Genomic DNA, 17,840 nt, shown 5'->3' with positions numbered 1-17,840 from the left:
CCCCTGAAAACCCTTTAAGGAGAGGGAACTTGGGGAGAAACCACTTTCATTGTAGAGAAATCGGTTTGGAAGGATAAACAAGACTTTTTTGATGCACAGGATCTTCAGGCTTGAGGCAAGTGCAGAGCATACTCAGTTTAGAAATTTTGAGGTGAGCGTATCATTTTTAATTCGAATAATTTCTTTGATTCCTAAAAGAGAGAGAGAGGTTTAGGGAAACATGTTGAGGTGGTATCATCCTTTGGTGGAAGTAAAGGATGATTTTTTATACAAGTGATAGGGACTGATGAGAGGTAAAGAGGATTCATTGATTTGAATAGATTCAGGAACATAGGAGTATTCAACAAGAAATGGAGAAATATGAGGTGAAATATGGAGTGTCCAGTTGAGACATGGGATGAAATGAAATAATTGATGAGAAGGCGTTTTGTACTTAGCCACTATTATCGAGATTTGTACAAAAAATTACAACGCCTTACATCGGGTAGCCTAAGCGTGGAGGATTATTATAAAGAAATGGAGATTGCCATGATTAGAGCAAATGTGGAGGAGGATAGAGAAGCTACCATCGCATGATTCTTAAATGGTCTTAATTGAGAGATTGCAGATAAGGTTGAGTTGCAACATTATGTGGAGATTGAGGAGATGGTCTACAAAGCCATCAAGATTGAGCAGTAACTCAAGAGGAGGGGTAATAGCCGTGCAACCCCAAGCTCGAGTTCCACTCCTTGGAAGTCGAGCTATGTGAAATGAGACCAGAGGCCACAAGCATCTACTACACCTAAGCTAGGATTCGAGCCCTCCAAGCACAATTCACAAGGTATCGTGACATTAAGTGTTTTAAATGTCAAGGCAGGGGGCATATCGCAAGTGAATGTGTGAATAAAAGAGTTATGGTGTTGTGAGACAATGGTAAGATTGTAACTGAAGATGAAACGGAAGAAAATGAGATGCCACAATTAGAGGATGTCGAAGATGAAGAGTATATAGATCTTGGGGAATTGACTTTAGTAGCGAGGAGAGCTTTGAGTGTGCAAGTAAAGGAAGACGAAGCAGTGCAATAGGAAAACATTTTCCATACTAGGTGCTATGTTCAAGACAAAGTATATAGTATGATTATAGATGGAGGAATTTGTACTAATGTTGCTAGTACTATCATGGTAGAAAAGTTAGTACTAATGTTCCGACACTTACATATAAACTACAATGGTTAAATGACAGTGGTGAGGTGAAAGTGAACAAGCAAGTACTAGTGACTTTTCGAATTGACAAGTATGAAGATAAGGTGCTTTGTGATGTTGTATTTAATCAACACAACATCACTCTCATTCCATTGACACCAAATCAGGTTTATGAAGACTAAGTGAGCCTACAGAGAGAGAGTGAGCAAAAGAAATAGAGAGTGAAATTCAAAAAAGAGGCCGAGGAAAATGTGGGAGAAAAACCAAAGAACAATACGGCCATCGAGTGAAAATAATATGGAAAACAAAAGAATTTCTACGTGAGAGTGAGTGAGATAAAAAAAAGCGTTGTTTTTACATCAGCCGATGATTGTACTTTTGTACAAAGAGACAATTTTGAACACTAATGAATTTGACCCTAGTTTGCCTAGTTCTATTACTTATCTTTTGCAAGAGTATCAAACTGTCTTTCCTGAGGAAGTACCACATGGTTTACCTCCAATCCGAAGGATTGAGCATTAGATTGGTTTTGTACCTAGTGCAGCCATTCCAAATAGACCCAGCCTATAGGAGCAATCTAGAGGAGACCAAGGAACTTCAAAGGCAGGTTAATGAATTGATGGAAAAAGGGTACGTGAAAGAAAGCATGAGTCCATGTGCAGTTCTCATTTTATTAGTTCCTAAGAAGGATGGGACGTGGAGGATGTGTGTTGACTGTCGAGCCATCAACATAACGGTAAAGTATCGACATCTCATTCCTAGGCTAGATGACATGCTTCATGAATTAAATGGGTCTTGTGTAAAGTGGATATCATCAGATTAGAATGAAAGAATAAGATGAATGGAAAACCGCTTTTAAAACAAAATATGGTTTGTATGAATGGTTAGTCATGCCTTTTGGTCTAACTAATGCCCGAGCACTTTTATGGGACTTATGAATCATGTCTTGTGAGCTTTTATTGGCAGGTTTGTTGTTGTTTATTTTGATGATCATTTATAGCAAAAACATAAATGATCATGTAGTGCATTTGAAGAAGTTTTAGATGTGCTTAGAAAAGAAAAGTTGTTTGCTAATCTGAAGAAGTGTATTTTTTGCACCGACAAATTTGTGTTTCTAGGATTTGTTGTGAGTGCACAGGGTATACAAGTTGATGAGGAAAAGGTATGTGCAATCAAAGAATGGCCGAGTCCCACAAGTGCAAGTAATGAGAGAAGCTTTCATGGGTTTGCTAGTTTCTATCAATGATTTGTGAAAGACTTTAGCACATTAGCCGCACCGCTTACTGAAGTAATAAAAAAAGATGTTAGATTCAAGTGGGGAGAAGCGCAAGAGAAGGCATTTCAAATAATCAAGCACAAGCTGATCAATGCTCATTTATTGTCTTTGCCTAACTTTAATAAAACATTTGAAATTGAATGTGATATCTCAGGTATTGATATTGGCATAGTCTTAATGCAGGAGGGACAACCAATTGCTTACTTTAGTGAAAAGTTGAGTGGGGCAGCATTAAACTGCCCTACTTACGATAAGGAGTTGTATGCGTTGGTTCGAGCATTAGAAACGTGGCAACACTACTATGGCTAAGAAGTACGTGATTCACACAAATCATGAGTCCTTGAAACACCTTAAAGGCCAACACAAGCTGAACAAAAGACATGCTCGATGGGTAGAATTCATTGAGACATTTCCATATGTTATTCGTTACAAAGCAAGGAAAGGAAAACATTGTTGCAGATGCGCTTTCCCGCAAATATGTCTTAATCTCAACACTTAATGCTAAACTACTTGGTTTTGAACATATTAAGGAATTGTATGTTGATGACCATGATTTTAGTGTTGAATACCAAGCTTGTGAAAAGACCGCAGTTAATAAATACTTTAAGCATGATGGCTACTTATTTCGAGAAAATAAACTATGTGCGCCTAACTGTTCTTTGTGAGATTTATTAGTGAGAGAATCCCATGGAGGAGGGTTAATGGGGCATTTTGGAGTTGTAAAGACTCTAGCAGTTTTATAGGAACACTTCTACTGGCCACATATGAAATGAGATGTTGAAAGACTTTGTGGTAAATGTGTCACTTGTAGGCAAGCCAAATCGAAAGTGCAACCTTATGGCTTATACACCCCTTTGCCAATACTTAGTGCACCTTGGACTAATGTGGTAAATGGATTTTGTTCTAGGTTTACCTAGGTCTTGACAAGGGAAAGACTCAATTTTTGTGGTTGTAGATAGATCTTTAAAGATGGCACATTTCATTCCATGCCACAAAACAGACGATGCTTCTAATGTTGCTGACCAATTCTGTAGGGAGATTGTAAGGTTACATGGTATGCTCAGGACAATTGTTTCTGATAGGGATGCTAAGTTTTTAAGTTACTTTTGGAAAACCTTATGGGCTAAGTTAGGAACTAAGTTGTTGTTTTCAACTACTTATCACCCTCAAACTAATGGTCAAACAAAAGTTGTGAATAGAACTTTATCTACTCTATTGCGAGCTATCATTAAAAAGAACATCAAAACTTGGGAAGATTGTTTACCACATGTTGAGTGACCATCAGTTGTGAATAGAACTTTATCTACTCTATTGCGAGCTATCATTGAAAAGAACAACAAAACTTGGGAAGGTTGTTTACCACATGTTGAGTTTGCTTATAATCGTTCCATTCATTCTGCTACTAAGTATTCACTGTTTGAAATTGTTTATGATTTTAATCCTTTAACCCCATTGGATTTAACTCCATTACCTGTTTCTGAGCATGTTAACTTAGATGGCAAGAAAAAGGCTGAAATTGTTAAACATATACATGAGAAGGCGAAGTTCAACATTGAGCGGAGAACTGAGCAATATGCTACACAAGCTAAAAAAGGGCGACATAAGCTAGTCTTTGAACCTGGCGATTGGGTGTGGTTACACATACACAAGGAACGATTTCCAGAACAAAGGAAATCTAAGTTATTACCTCGAGGGGATGACCCATTCCAAGTTTTGGCACGGATCAATGACAATGCATACAAACTGGATTTGCCAGGTGAGTATAATGTAAGTGCTACTTTTAACTACTTTTAATGTTTCTAATTTGAGTCCTTTTGATGTATGTGAGGATAAATCCTCTTTAAGAGGAGGGGAATAATGAGAATAAGGGTAAAACTATCACAAGCACATGGGATGAGGCATATTCAAATCCTACTCAAGTTCCCGTCGGACCTTTACAAGAGCTCGAGCAAAGAAATTCAAAGAAACGCTTAATGGATTGATTCAAGCAACTTGGGCTCAATCAAATTCATGGAGGCCTGTTGAAGGAATCGCACAAGATAAATGCATGATTTAGGCTCTTGAAGTTTCCAAATAATCACTTCCATGAAATAGGGAGTTGGCTTGCACATTATGGCGGGAAAATATATTATTTTCCTTTTTCAGATAATTTCCCATTTCTTGAGGAGGCTATTAGGGAAAGAAATCAATTATTTCTAATTTAATCGCCTAGTTTCCATTTAATTGATGTAAGGCATTGAAGCCAATTAGGATCCTGATTTGATTTAGATTCTTTCCTATTTACTTAGATTAGGATTCTAATTTGATTTAGATTCTTTCCTATTAGGGAAGATTTAGATTCATATTTGATTTTTGGTTTAAGATTTATTTCCAAAAATTCTTGTAACCAATCCTATATAATGTACTCGAATCCAATAAACAAGAGAGAATGTTTTTGATGCAATTGGTAAGGGAGTTAATTCTCTTTGGTTCTTTACAAACTCTTTGAACTTATTGGATTTCTGTGGCGTTCAAACTTTTGACTTATCAATCAAACCATCCATAGCTGATTGTGGTGTCTTCCATTCAATTCTTGGTTTAGATTCAATCTTGGGAACTAAATTTCCTTTGTTCTGGAAGTGTTCCAACCACCTGGTTCGGGCAAGTATTCGTACGTATATTACTTGTAAGTTACTAGTCGATCCTTTTCAACATTTTTTGTTTATTTTACTTAAATAATGTAGTAATTTTAGTTAATGTATAGTAAATTTATGTTAGTTTTATCTACAGCAAGACAAAATCCAAAAAGTTGAAGGAGGAAGGTGTGAAAGTGGACTAATAAATTTTTGTTTTGCTTGTAAGTTAAAGGACCTATTCGTGACAATTGGTTGAAACTTAGCTTAAAAGAGGAAGCAAAATTTATTAATAATTATAATGAAAATGCTCAAATATTGAATGTCACATTAATAAAAGGTTTTTGGTTGGTGAATGGTTTGTTTTACTATTTCATTAATTTATAACATTAAAAAAATTATATTTGGGCTAAGCATTTGATTTCATTAGATTTAAGATTTTGACTATTGGACTCAATTGAATAATTTCACTTTAAAATTTTGAATATTGGCTTAATTGAAATCTTAAGGTGTGAGCTTTGGATTAAGACTCAATACAATTAAAATTGTGATTATATGTACAATAACAGTAATAATTATAATAAAGATAATTATTGACCTATAATGTCATACAAACTTTGATTTTAATGATAACAAATCATGTGAAGGGCAAAAATCAACATTCTTGATTAAAAGTCTGAATTAATAAAATTAGATTTATTATTTTATAATAAAATACTAACCCTAAATATCATGAATTTACCAAAATAGATAAATCTGAAATGTTAATTTTATAATGAAATTCTTCTAACCTAAATAAGGAAAACAAAACAAACGACACTCAAATCAGATATCTTTAAAAAAGAAGATAAAAACCTTGAAAAGCAACAAGAAAAATAAGAAAATAAACCTAAAAAATGACTAGGAAACAAGCAAAATTTTAGACTAAACCACAGAGGAGAATGGTGCAAGTGATTTTGGTTTTACTTTGTTTTGTCGCAAGTGTCAAAACAATATATCATACATCCAAAATGGACACATATAACTCAAGATATGACATATGAAAAATCAAAATTGGTGCAAGAAATTTAAGTGAAACAGCTAGTCACCTCATTTGTAGCTACTAATCACTTGGATGGTAGTAACTTTGCTAAGTTATAGCAAACAGCCGCTCTAAGAAACGAGCTAATTAGTTTTGACTCTTACTCACTCTCTGTCTCTAAGATTGAAACTCCATCTCAATCTCACTAAAAGTCATCATCCTCTTGTGTGTTTTTAGCTCATTTGATAATTCAAAACCATTACTTATCACTTAAACATTCATTATTCCTCACTCGTGAAATACTAACTAAGCACCCGAAGAGAGGGGGTGAATTTGATTTTAAAAACTTAAACAAATAAAATCACAAAACAACTCAAACTAATGCCTTAGAGACTTCGATAAAGATAAATTTAACAATTAGCAAATGTAAAGAGATAAAGGAAAAGAAAGCAAACACAATATTTTTATGTGCCTCCAAGCTTGTTGGGTTGAGGATTCCACTATACAAGCCTTACACCCTAAGACTTCAAAATCTTTACAATTAACTTACAAGGTGTCAATAAACCTTTACAACAAGAGGTTATCCCAAACCTCTTAATCTAAGTGTTTCCCACACTTACAATCATTAATTATGTTATTGAAATTAAGTTTACAAAGAAATTTTCCTCACACAATGTATGTGTTTACAAATTAAAGCTCAAAGTATGATTTGATAAAAGAATACAAGTTTTAAGGACAAGAGAGGTTGCATACTCAATAGCAAGCTCAACAATAATTGTTGAATCTAAACTTGTTTGAATTTGATTGAGCCTTTTTATAGTTGGAGCTAACTGGCCGTTATTGACTTTCTGCACATAATTAAGATCGCCGTTAGCCATTGTCGGATCGCCATTTTGACTTGAATAAGTGACTGTTATGCCATAATTTTGAATAGTTGGATCACCATTTTGAGAAGTTGGAATGTCGTTATCATTCCAGAAACCTGCACAAAATTATTGGCTAGCTAGTCCACCGTTTGCAAGGTGATTACTCTCTGGATTATTATCAGTTTATCGTTAACCATAAATAGTTCACCGTTTCCAACTGACTTGCTCTCTGGGATGCTATCGGTTTATCATCAACCATAAACAGTTTACTGTTTGTAATGGGCTTGCTCTTTGGAATGCTATCAGCTTATCATTTTGTAAAAAATGGCACACCATTTTCTTCTAGAATCAATTTTTCATTTATCCTTGTATAATCAATGTGGCATTTAGTTATCAATAGTTATCTTTTTATTTCCAGAAAGTTTATTCTTTGCTCAATTCATTATACAACCTAAGTATTTTGATTCGATTAAAGACTTCATCAACCTTAGTCATTTTTAATCTTGTTTATTATCATCAAAATCAACATTATGGAAACATATATGTTAACAACTCGAACACTATTCTTCACACAAAATTAAAAAATTCCAAAGTTAAAACTCTTCTTTAGCCAAACATAGTTCTACATTTTTATCAAATTGAATCCATACATTACTTTAGCATACTTATATCTTCAATTTAATTAGTTCACTTTCTCAAATTTTGCTCAAATCTGAAAAATCCCAATTTCCACCATAACCTAGCCGAAACCCTTTCATTGTGTTTGGCATTTTTCAAGATTCAATCATCAAATTAAAGGCATACATTATTAATTAGAATTTCAATAATAATTAAGACAATTATGATTGGTTGATATAATAATTAACAACATGAAGCTAAATATTTATACATTCAATCATATTTTTTTGATGAAAGTAGGTATCATATTTTAGAGGTTAAAATTAAAGATAACATTTTAAGAGGCTTGGATAGTCCTCTAACCAAACGAAAGATCTAGAACACTTTAGAGAAAATTTAGCTAATGCCAAAGCCTGAAGTGATGTTGTACTGAAATTATTCTCTGGACTTTGTACGTTACTAAAACAAATTGAGTAATTCATAATGAATCTGACTCTACCACTAATGGAGACAAACTAGTTTCACTAGTGAGTCATACGTTAAAGCGAAGTGCTTCAGCCTCTGCAATATCTACATCATCTAAAAGAACTCTTGATCTATGTAAACAAAGATAATTGATTGGCACTTGGTATTTTTATATATTTATGTGACTAAAATAGATATTTCGTATTGTAATTTTACATTATTGGTAACATAATTTTTGTGTATTTTTAAATGATATGATATTAACTTAAAATGATAGCCTAATTGGTGGCCTGTTAGAGTGCAAGTAATATGGAAATGACTCACTTAAGTAAATATAACAAGTAATATTTTTGTTATAGAATTCACATTATGGTTATTGAAATTATTGTTATATGTAAATAGTTACAAATAAATAATTTTGATACCTAACATTATAGCATTATTAGATATTTAATTTTCTTTGCCTATAAGACTCATAGAATATTAAATTTAAATGATAAGTACTTATAGCATAAGGTGAAGGACTAACATAAGTCACTAAAGAACATATTAGATTGTGTCATATTTTCTATTTTAATGTTGGCAAGGGGAGTCCTTGCACTTGTTTAGATTGACCATCATATACATATGCCTTACCAATATAATTCATTGTGAACTTGTAGCAATTACAATATTTGGTAATATATTTATATTTAAATCACCTCTATAATAAGATTCCGATGAACATGAAGTATTTTTGCCATTGAATTTGAAATTTTAACCATTACAGTTGAATCCAATTACCATGAGACCCAGAATCGTTATATCCATATTTGAAACCTATAACAGAAACTTGAAGCGATAACCATTATACCTAATACCAACACCATTAAATGTAGATCTCATCATATTTTGAAAAGGGCGTTATATAGACCATTGAATGTCCACATGAAATTGGGTTCACTACTCTGAAACTCGTTGTCTTAGACTTGAAATACTGACTATAATTTGAATCATTTAACCATTCATATGAAACTAGAAGCATTGTACCTAAAACCTTTGAGCATTTAGTAGGAACATAATTAATGCATACATGAAAATAAGAGCATTTAACCTCCAACTGCATCAGTAAAAATGAATTTATTGCTAACGTAAAACCTTAAAACATTATAGTGAAACATTTGTCATTGCTAGTGAAGTTATTTGCATTGATTTTGAAACCTTCTAATATACACATGAAACAAACACCAAAATCTCGAAATTATAAGCATTAAATGTGAAACTAGCTTCATCAAAGATGCAACTATTATCTATTTGGAGTCGATCAATATTAGCGTGCAATAACTACCATTTTTACTTGAAACATTTGATAATTAACTTGAAACAAGATCATTCAATTTGCAATAGAAATCATAAAAGATGAAATTAATGCTACCATGACACATTAGACTATTAACATAAAATAATAATAGTTATTGGTGAAACTAACACCATTAATTTGAAACTATATAATTCAACATGAAACTAAAACCAATGAACCAAAACTACAAGCACTAGACATGAAATCTGGACATTAAACAAGAGAATATTAGCCATTGAATATGAAACCTCTTATAATTACCTGAAAACTTAACTATTAATCTTGAATAGTCAACCATTGAACACGAAACCAATGGTAACCTAAAAATCTGTGCAATAAACATGTAATAATATAAATCATGCAAATCATAGACAATAAATATGAAACACTTACTATAAATCTTAACATAAGAACCATTAATCATAAAACCAATGCTAACTTGAAACTTACTGCAATAACCATAAAACTTAGGATCATAAACTTGTAATGATTTAATTAAGTATATTCAAGCATAATAAACATGAAAGGCAATACCATCAAACCTGAAATTACTTAAATTTAACAAAATTATTTTATTATGTTATTATATATTTTTCTATTTGAGGACAACAGGTTGCTTCCATTTACTTTTTTTTTTAATTTTATAATGTTTGGCTGCAACTGGGTAGCTAAACAATTAAAGAGCTTTTTTTCTTTTTTTATTACTTTGCATGTATCAGATACATGCATGTTAAGATGTAACAAAGGCTGTGATAGAGAGTTAAGTAACAAGTGGTGAGTTGTTGTGCAAATTTTATTGAACTCGGAAGTGCACGAATCTATTATAGAATAGATTAATGGTGACGAGTGTCGATCCCATGAGGAGGTGGATTTTAATTATGTGTAGAATTAATTTTCTAAGTGGGTGGTTGAATTTAAATTGATTATCCTAAAATTTAAATTAAAATGGTGGGAATAAATTGAAGTGAAATCTATTAAAAATGATGCACTTCGGTATCTGGATTTGCATCAACATGCATCATGGGCTAAATATTCCTTATTAATGCCAATTAAATCATGAGAGGGGTTTCCACTCCTCATGAACCACACTCTAATCAATATGGTGTTAAGGGCTTATCGTGCCAGATAATAATAACCTTGTACTAGGGAGTCGGTTAAACCAGTGCGGTATCTAGACAAGATTATTACTATTTGTCGACGAAAAGTCAAAACATCCACATTAATTAGAGGGGAAGAGAAAGTAAATTTACCAAATAAAGCCCATGACACATGTTGAGACTTCACCTTTAACCCAAGCTTGAAAGAAAATTAGCTACTCATAATTGAACTAGGGATAAAATGAGAATTTATTAAAATACATAGAAAATACAAGATGGAGAAGGAATTACAGAAAATGGAACTCAAAAATGAATTCAGGGATGTCAAATTAGGCGGGAAGCCCCCTTTTTATAGATATACTGAGTAAATCATGACCATGGGATTAAAAATAATTTGGACGCTTAGGATTGCGCCACTTGCCAACAGTATACGGTTTGACCACACAGTTTGGTTGTAAATAATTCTGTATGCATGACTTTTAGTCCACTAACATGCTGCCACGTCAACGATCAATAGTACATAAGAATTTTAGTCCAATAGGATCGTGACACCTCATCGGTCAATGGCACATCATCGGTCAATGCCATGTCATCGTTCTGTATATGTGAATAGTACCATACATATGAACAGTGTCATTTTTCCTTTTATGCTCCTCTAAGGTTTTCCACTGTCTTGAGTTCAAAAGTGATGTCTGTTTTGCTTTCTGATCTCTCATAAAATACTTAATTATACATAAAATACTTAATTATAATACAACACACATAATTAAATTACAACAGACTTAAATACATAAAAGTAAGGATGTTAGTGAAACTTAGAGTGTAAAATGACGATTTTTTCCTTTATAAATATATACTTTCTAACACTCAACACGAGTAGACCTTATGCTTTCTCATCTATCACTGTCAAAGTCATCTGATCTCATATCTCTAGTTACTTTCAAAAAATTTTAAACTCAACAAAAGTTATTTTCTGCTAGTACTTAAATGTTTTGACATTTGTCACCGTGCCCCAAAATGTTTCAACAAGGTCCACTATATACCCAAGTTGATTTGAGTAAATGACATATATGGCCCTATTTTGATTGAATATGTCATGTCATGATTGATTTTTTTGGTCTTTAATTTTCCGTGATTCAATTTAAAAAGATATATGGTATATTAAAAAATAATAATTATCTTCACACATATATCGTGCATGCTCTTTCTGGAATAATGGCCATAACTGGAGAATCGCTCCTTGCACATATCCACTGGGATGCGTTTCAAGAGACAAAAGGATATCATCCAATGACTCCTTATTCAAGCCATCCCTAATGAATTGAATCTTATCTTCCCTGTTATCAGACACCATTCCTAAAGAACATGGGTTTTTATTGCAACTCATTCTAGCACACTTATGACAAGCAACAGAAATTTTTCGAGCTCGTCGTTTTCTTGCATAATTTCCTTTACCACAACCAGGCATGTATGCAATAAATTTTGGAGGTAACTCACCTGCCGATCGTACTTTAGCCTCGATTAACCAACGGATGTCAGCAGGTATGTTATTCCTCATGAGTAATCGCATGCGTTCGGACTGAGCTTTATAGATCGTAAGGAGGGCATTCTGAGGAAGTGAAGGGAATCGCTTGTGAAGTTTTGCTAGAATCTTGTTTCTGTCCATACCTTCGCCTCAGAATATCAGTTATTATGGGAAACTAAAGTAACCGACTTGATTGTCACGGAGTACCGTTATCCGCCACTTCACCGGGGTAACAAACTAAAGCACACAAACAGAAAAACAAATTAAAACACACAAAGAAAATTAAAATCGTCCTCTTATTGAATTTACCTCAAGCTCCAACTGGATGTCGTAAACACTTCTCTCAATGTCTCTGAGTTGGCTTTCTAAACCCTCAACATAGGCTACTAACTCTGGTGGTTGTAGAGCCCAAATGCGATGTGTTTTACAAAATTGAATCTGCCTTTTGAGATGAGTTTTGACACGTTGAAGTGGTTTAAGAATGTTCAGGAGGAACGATCTAAGTAAGGTACTCATGATTAAAAACGATAAAAAAAACTTAATAGTTAAACAAACACACTTATGCAAAAATAATTTCAATTAGCAGAAGAATAATATAAAGAAAGAAAAAAAAATCAAATCAACGAAAAGAAAAAAAAAATCAATTCAAATCTGGTGGGTCATTCAAATTTATTTCGGTGTCTTCTCCATGTGGTTGGTATTCTAGATATGGCTTTAATCTTTGACCATTAACTTTAAACGTGACACCATTCTTTGGGTCCTTAATTTCAATTGCCCCATGTGGAAAAACAGTATGAACAATAAATGGGCCAGACCAACGAGAGCGTAACTTACCTGGGAATAGGTGCAAGCGAGAATTGAATAAAAGCACTTTCTGACCTGGAGTGAATGATTTTCTCATAATTTGCTTATCATGGAAGACTTTCATTCGTTGCTTGTAAATCTTGGCATTTTCGTATGCATCATTGTGAATTTCTTCAAGTTCTGCCAGCTGTAATCTTCTTTCTGAGCTGGCTTGCTGCATGCCAAAATTGAATTTCTTGATGGCAAGCTTTTCCACAGGTAGGTGGCAAGCTTTTCCATACACTAGCCTGTAGGGTGACATCCCAATCGGGGTCTTGAAAGCCGTTCTATATGCCCATAAGGCATCATCAAGTCTTAATGACCAATCTTTTCTGTCCGGCCTCACCGTCTTTTCTAATATGTGCTTTATTTCTCGATTGGAGATCTCAACTTGGCCACTGGTTTGCGGATGATACGGAGTTGCCACTTTGTGTGTGATTGAATACTTTGTCAAAAGAGCTTTGAATGCTTTGTTACAAAAGTGGGCACCACCATCACTGATTATCGCTCGAGGGAATCCAAAGCGTGAAACAATATTGCTTTTCAAAAATCCTATCACCACTTTGTGATCATTAGTTCTGTATGGAATTGCTTCTACCCATTTGGATACGTAGTCAACTGCAACCAATATGTATTGATGGCCAAAAGAAGGGGGAAATGGTCCCATGAAGTTGATACCCCATACGTCAAAAATCTCAACCACTAAAATTGGATTTAGTGGCATCATATTCCTTCGCGAAATGCTCCCCATTCGTTGACACCTATCACATGAAGAACAGAAAGTGTAAGCGTCTCGAAATATAGTTGGCCAATAGAAACCACATTGTAAAACTTTAGTCGCTGTTTTCTTAGCACTGAAATTGCCTCCACAAGCTTGTTCATGGCAGAATGAAAGGATATTCGGAATTTCACTTTCTGGGACGCATCGTCTAACAATTTGGTCTGCACAATACTTGAACAAATACGGGTTATCCCAAAAGAAATTCTTTATTTCTGCAAAGAATTTAGCCTTGTCTTGCTTGGTCCAATGCTCTGGAAGTTTACCTGTAACAAGATAATTAACTATATCAGCATACCAAGGTAATACTTCCACATTCATTAGTTGTTCATCTGGAAATGACTCATTCAATGGTAATGATTCTGTAATTGTGTCAAAATGGAGACGAGAGAGGTGGTCCGCCACAACATTCTCTGTGCCTTTCTTATCTTTGAATTCCAAGTCAAACTCCTGCAAAAGTAACACCCAATGAATTAGTCTGGCTTTTGCATCTTTCTTTGTGAGAAGATATTTAAGAGCAGCATGATCCGTGAATATAATTATTTTACAACCAATGAGATATGATCGAAATTTTTCCAATGCAAACACTACTGCTAGCATTTCTTTTTCAGTAGTTGAATAGTTCAACTGTGCATCATTTAATGTCATACTAGCATAGTAAATAACGTGGGAAATTCGATCAATTCTTTGTCCTAATACTGCTCCTACTGCATAATCAGATGCATCACACATTAGCTCAAATGGTAAGCTCCAGTTTGGGGCCTGAATGATGGGTGATGATGTCAACAACTGTTTTAATTTTTCAAACACCATAAGACATGAATCACTAAAGATAAAAGGTACATCCTTAGCAAGTAAATTGCATAAGGGTCTAGAAACTTTGCTAAAATCTTTAATGAAACGTCTATAGAAACCAGCATGCCCAATGAAAGATCTTACTTCTCTGACTATTTTGGGTGGAGGAAGATTAGAAATAAGATCCACCTTGGCTTTGTCAACCTCAATACCTTTGTTCGAAATGATGTGACCGAGAACAATACCTTGTTTTACCATAAAATGACATTTCTCCCAATTTAAGACCAAGTTCTTCTCGATACATCTCTGTAGAACTAGTGTTAGATGATGTAAACATTGATCAAACGAGTCACCAAAGACAGAAAAGTCATCGATAAAGACTTCAAGGAATCGTTCAACCATATCAGAAAAAATGCTCAACATGCATCGTTGAAATGTAGCAAGTGCATTGTATAATACAAATGGCATTCTCCTATATGCAAATGTGCCAAAAGGGCAAGTGAAAGTAGTTTTCTCCTGATCTTTTGGTGCTATGGGGATCTGATTGTATCCTGAGTAGCCATCTAGAAAGCAATAAAATTCATGAACTGCTAATCTATCAAGCATTTGATCAATAAATGGTAAAGGAAAATGGTCTTTACGTGTGACAGAATTCAACTTTCTATAATCAATGCATACACGCCATCCTGTAGTCACTCTAGTGGGTATCAATTCATTATCGACATTGGTAACTACAGTGACTCCTGACTTTTTGGGGACAACTTGCACAGGACTGACCCATGAACTATCAGAAATGGGGTAAATGATACCTGCGTCTAATAGCTTAAGGACTTCTGTTCTAACAACTTCTTTCATGTTAGGATTTAACCGACGTTGCATCTCCCTAGTAGTTTTAGCATTTTCATCAAGGTGAATATAATGCATGCAGTCTACTGGGTTTATACCTTTAATGTCTGCTATGGTCCATCCTAATGCCCCTTTGTGCTCTTTCAAAACATCCAACAACTTACCTTTTTGTTTGTCATTTAGGGATGATGAGATGATTACCGGCAGAGTACTTTCTTCTCCCAAAAATGCATATTCCAGAGTGTTGGGTAATAGTTTGAGCTCGAGTTTCGGTGGTGATTCTGATGATGGGATGAGTTTCTTCTCTGATGGTGCTAGTTGCTCAACTCTTGACTTCCATTTATTAGTGTCCATAGATGGTGCTGAGTCAAGCAGGGCGTTGACCTCATCGACCGATCTGTCAATATCAAAATCCAAACCAAAGTGAGTTAAACATGTTTGTAAAGGATCATCACTAAGGTTTGAAAGAAAAGTGTCATCAAATTATGCTTCAATTAAATCCATATCTACAATTCAATCATCTGCACTGTGAGGTTGTTTGGCAATGTTGAAAATGTTTAGCTCCATAGTCATGTTGCCGAAGGACAACTGCATATTTCCAGTCCTGCATTGAATGTGAGCATCCGCAGTTGCCAAGAAAGGTCGGCCTAGAATAATGGGGATGTGCTTCCTTGAATCCTGTATTGGTTGAGTGTCAATTACAATGAAATCAACAGGAAAATAAAACTTATCTACCTGGATAAGCACGTCCTCCACAATACCACGAGGTATTTTCGTGGACCGATCTGCGAGTTGTAACACCACTGGAGTTGGGTGTAATTCTCCAAGTCCAAGTTTCACAAACACTGAATAAGGCAACAAATTTACACTAGCTCCTAAATCCAACAAAGCATTCTCAATTGTGTGGTTTCCTATACTACATGAGATAGTGGGAGAGCTTGGGTCTTTGCATTTTAAAGAAATTTTATGTTGGAGTATAGAACTAACGTTTTCTGTTAAAAATGCCTTCTTTTGAGCATGCATATTTCTCTTTTTAGTACAAAGGTCTTTAAGAAACTTCGCATAAGATGGAACTTGTTTAATAGCATCAAGCAAAGGGATATTAACACTTACCTGTTTGAAGATTTCAAGAATCTCAACTGTGGATTTTCCCTTCTTGCCTTTAGCTAACCGCTGAGGAAATGGAGCTTTCAGAACATATTCTCGTAGGTTGGTTTCTTCTTTTTCCTCTGGTGATGAGTCCTCAACACTCACAGGAACAATTTGATTTTCTTTTGTCATTGACATCTCCACTTTGTTGTCGACTTCTTTTCCTTTTCACAAGGTCATTACTGCTTTGACCTCTCCATGCTGTTGTGGTGAACTGGTACTTGCTTCATGTACTCCTTTAGGATTAGGCACTGGTTGACTTGGAAACTTATCTTTCTCAACAGTCATTGCCAAGGTCTGAACTGAAGAAGCAAGCTGTCCCACCATCTTCTCAAGGCTTGAAACTGATTGAGCTTGTGAATTGAAGCCTGCTCTCAACTCATTTCGTAGTCCATCAATTGTACGATTTTGTTACTCAATCGTGGAGTGAGTAACATTCTTGAAATTTTGGAATGCATCCTCCCAAGTTGAGAGTAGTTCTGGTTCTGATTGTATGGTCTAAATGGGGGCTGAGAGGCTTGAGAAATTTGAGGAATTAGTTGCATTGGTGGAGCTGGAGCTACTGGTCCATTCTGTTGGAGTCCTTGAGACCATGAAAAATTGGGGTGATCTCTCCATCCAGGGTTATATGTGTTGGAGTATGGGTTGTAATTTGATGGCTTTCTCATTACACCTATGGCATTGGCTTGATCTGAGTATGAGTCATGGTCATGTGGTTCTGTTGATTTAGCAGTCGATAACGATGCTATTTGTCGAGCAAGACCTTCAACCATCTCCTTGACTTCTTTGATTCCCGAAGTTGACTCGCCAATGTGAACCTCATTTACTCCCTAATTCTTCTAGTAGTCCTGAGTGATCGACTCCGTTGTTGGGAATTATCTGCTTGTCGCTGGAAGAATTCCCAAATCTCTAATGCACTTTTTGACATTCGCTCTCCTCCACTCGTTGCCATTAGCCATTCTTGCACATTCGGCAATAATCCCTCCAAAACGTATTGGCATTGGTGCCATTTCTCATACCCATGATGTGGACACTTCAAGAGTAGCCCATTGAATCGCTCCCAAGTTTCAAAAAATTGCTCGTCTTCTCTCTGAGTAAACTCTGAGATTTCCCTGCGAATAGCATTGGTTTTATGCACTGGGAAATATTTATTCAAAAATTTCGTTACCATTTGTTCCCATGATGAAATGCTATTAGCAGGTAAAGTATTTAACCATGAACGAGCTCTATCCTTTAAAGAAAATGGGAATAATCTGAGTTTAACATCATCGTCTGAAAAATTCTCGTATTTAAAAGTTTGACAAATGGCATGAAAATCATTCAAATGATTATATGGGTCCTCATTTTCTAGGCCATAAAATGTGGGGAGACAATTTAGCACACTAGGTTTTAGTTCAAAACTTCTAGCAGCTACATTTGGGTATCTTAT

General features: G+C 34.9%; 1 non-coding gene across 1 annotated transcript; it reads left to right on the top strand.

Annotated features, from left to right (window-relative positions):
- The first annotated feature begins 17,427 nt into the window (after positions 1–17,427).
- Positions 17,428–17,531, top strand: LOC112100491. The gene has a single exon (XR_002906860.1). It is a non-coding gene; the product is annotated as a small nucleolar RNA R71 (small nucleolar RNA).
- The last annotated feature ends 309 nt before the right edge of the window (positions 17,532–17,840 follow it).

This window comes from Citrus clementina, unplaced genomic scaffold, assembly GCF_000493195.1.
Source record: "Citrus clementina cultivar Clemenules unplaced genomic scaffold, Citrus_clementina_v1.0 scaffold_3, whole genome shotgun sequence".
Lineage (NCBI taxonomy): Eukaryota > Viridiplantae > Streptophyta > Magnoliopsida > Sapindales > Rutaceae > Citrus > Citrus x clementina.
Note: the sequence above shows the minus strand (reverse complement) of the source record. Positions and strands in the feature narration are given on the sequence as shown.